This window comes from Carya illinoinensis, chromosome 11 (assembly GCF_018687715.1).
Source record: "Carya illinoinensis cultivar Pawnee chromosome 11, C.illinoinensisPawnee_v1, whole genome shotgun sequence".
NCBI lineage: Eukaryota > Viridiplantae > Streptophyta > Magnoliopsida > Fagales > Juglandaceae > Carya > Carya illinoinensis.
In genome coordinates this window covers 7,900,212-7,903,402 of record NC_056762.1, presented here as the reverse complement: position 1 = coordinate 7,903,402, position 3,191 = coordinate 7,900,212, and the positions used below count along the sequence as shown (strand labels likewise).

The window sequence follows — 3,191 nt, the reverse complement described above, 5'->3', positions numbered from 1 at the left end:
AACAGGAGATGTCCTGTTACTATGAAACTAGAGGCAAGCCAGATCCTCTCAAGAAAACCTTGATTAACTTTGGAAACGTTTCCTGGCCTAGAGATTCACCTTTGTCGCCAACCCTAATCCATCTCTTTGTTTTGGGTTATCAGAATTAATAGAGTAATGCTACATATAGTCGTGGAATTGCAAACGCTGCGCAATTGCTTTGAAAAAGAGTGGAGTTTACGATTAAAAAGTTAGTTTTTTTTTTTCATGTGAGTCCCATATTAATTCATTTTTTTCAAAGCGACTGTACGCCGCTTGCACAACCACGACTGCAAATATCATTTCTCTAATTCATTAATATCAACTACTATCATCGTTTACATATATACATGATATATATATTATGACTTTTTTTTTTATACTTAATTAACACAATTATTTACCAAAAAGTATTTCCAATCCTCTTTGAAAGCTCCCATGATAAAATAGATTTAGTAATTTAGTTAATTAAGTGACCAGTATTATTAAGAAAGAGTTCTTAAATATTTGTTTTTTGCGCGCGCACATACTAGATGGCTAGGTAATTAATTATCCTAAACTTCTAACTTTAGCAGCTACTGAATGATAAAGAAATTATGAATTAATAATTAATTAAGACTATAATATATATATATATATATATATATATTTATATGCATGTGGGTGATCAGTACTGGCTGCTATTAATTATATCGCGCTACTATTAATTAATCTCAGCATTAATGTAATTATGTAAGACAAAACATCATATACGACTAGCTACCTACCTACCATATCACCAAGAAAAAATAAACAAAAACATCAAACGTTGTCTTACATATATATTTCTCAATTATTCTAATCAAACGCATGTTGGTAATTTCATGTAATGCATCACGATCATGTCCAACTGGGTTCATGCATGAAAATACTTATTAGCAAGAGAATACATATTGGTTTCCTTGTACAACTGCATGGAGTACTCCTCCTGAACAAGCAAAATAGACTAGAGAGAGAGAGAGAGAGAGAGGAGCTTTAGTGTTGCAAAAGTCTTCTAATAAAATCTACATCAACATCACCAGTGGTGTCCAGCGAATGCAGCTGTCGAGAGAGTCTTTCACTCAGGTCATCAGCCTCTTTTTGTAAGCTCTTGATATGAGTACAAATTTCATTCAAAATCTTAGAGGCTGATACCTACTCCAAATAGACATGAGATATAATCGGTTAGCATTATATATAGGTTCTAAATTATAATATTTTTTACGCAATAATTCTACAAGCATCAATGTTTGTAAGCATATTAATTCAAGCTAGCCAGCACAGATATATGTGACGAAAATCTTAGAGAGAGAGAGAGAGAGAGAAGCTGGTCACAGTTTCAGTCTTTTTTTTTTTTTTAAAAAAAAAGAGAAAGAAAAAGATTTAATGGTTACACATGACAAGAGGCCGGGAATTGTCAGCAACATCGCTAGTAGTACAGCTTAGTACTCTAGTCATTTGAAGACATGACATGATGAATATTTGATAGACAAGCTACCTATCTATTTGTCTGCATGACAATATTTCATGATCTGCATGCAGCCATCTTATAAAACCACAATTTTAGGCAGCTTGCGTTTTATTCAAATTTGAGAAAAGAAAGAACTTTAATTTGCAGATATTCTTTTTTATTTACCCAACCAACAACCTACTATTTATTCCTTAATTACTCATCTTTTAGTCGTGCTAGCTACTACGTAAATATGATCGTAATGGACATGCTCATGAATTTATAAACTCGATCGAAGAGATAAACAAATTGTAAGGAATGATAGCAAAACTACTAATTAAGAGAACCTAGTCTATACCGTTTCTTTGTTCCTTTGATTAGGCTGAGTAGGAAGCAATGACTGTAGTTTAAAAACCAGATTTTCAATGATCTCTTCATCTGCAACATTAATCGAAGTTCTTGATCTTCGGCTGGACATGATGACTGAAGTTCTCGCTCTGCAGCTTGCTTTCTCGCACTCCCCTACAGTGATCAAGTAGTACTGCTATGGCCTGAGGTGGAAGTAATGAAGATCGGGGAGGGAGAGGCAGTTTAAAAAGGGAGTGAGAGATGAAGTTTGGACAAAAACCAAAGTAGCTGGAAAAAGACATTAGTGGTTTTGATATGCAAATCAGGGCTCATCTGGTCCCACTTTGTCTGCACTACAAGGGCCACACCATTAACGGTGGAAAACTTTGGCGAATTACATTTGAAAATAACCTTTATATCCTCGGAAAGACGTGTCGACTATGTTTTGGCAGCTAGGTTGGTACTAGCCGTATATTATTATTAGGCATAAACATGCTTACGCACAACCGAAAGAAACTTCATTCCAATATTAATGTTTGTTTGATGGGAAGCTCTTGGGACGACGTTGGGGCCATCCTCCAGTACGGGTTCCTCTCTGTCTGATTGCGTCTCATTTTATTTTCTAAAATCATGTTTTATTTCTTTTGTCTTTTGGCGTCTCATTGTGCATGGACTAGGGTTCACATGCAACTCCCACGCACCTCATGCTTTAAATTAAATAGGGTTTGATTTTTGAGAGGAGGTGTAAAATTTAAGTGCTTGCTAGAGATCAGCTTTTAGTTTCATTATGATCGATCAGCTGCTTCTGTAAGATTTAGAAACTATTTAAAAAGATATGTAGAAGTTGACGAAAGGGTGAAAAATTCCAAAAAACGCTAGCTGCAAGGGCACCTCAGACTTCGACGTTGAATATCGTAATTGCGTGTGGATCATGATGAACAAAAAGGTAGCATCCATCTTAAAATTAAGTAGCGACCTTAAGTCATCACAACGACACATGATCTTGAACTGAAATTTCTTTTCTCTTTAAGTTTCTGCATAAATAACAGCCAGAGATTCTTCAGGATAGGAGTAGTACTCTTTCCTGATAATTATATAGGTTTTTTCCCCTTAGGTTCCTGGTTGTAGAATCCATGAAAAAAAAATGAAGGCGGCGCACATGATGAAGGAGCTAGCTAGGCTTAGCATGTTTAGATACCAAAATGTTTGGAAATATTTGAGAAGTGTAAGAATTTGTTAATTTGAGATTAGGTTTTTGAAATGGAATAAAAAAAAAGTTGAATAAAAATATTTTTAAAATAACTATTGTATTTGAGTTTGTGAAAGGGAATAGATAAAGTTTAAAAAAATATTTTTT

General features: G+C 34.5%; 1 long non-coding RNA gene across 1 annotated transcript; it reads right to left on the bottom strand.

Annotated features, from left to right (window-relative positions):
* Positions 1 to 807: 807 nt before the first annotated feature.
* LOC122280893 lies at positions 808 to 2,278 on the bottom strand. The gene is made up of 2 exons (XR_006230079.1): positions 1,845 to 2,278; positions 808 to 1,191 (listed from the first exon to the last, which is right to left on the bottom strand). It is a non-coding gene; the product is annotated as an uncharacterized LOC122280893 (long non-coding RNA).
* Positions 2,279 to 3,191: the final 913 nt, after the last annotated feature.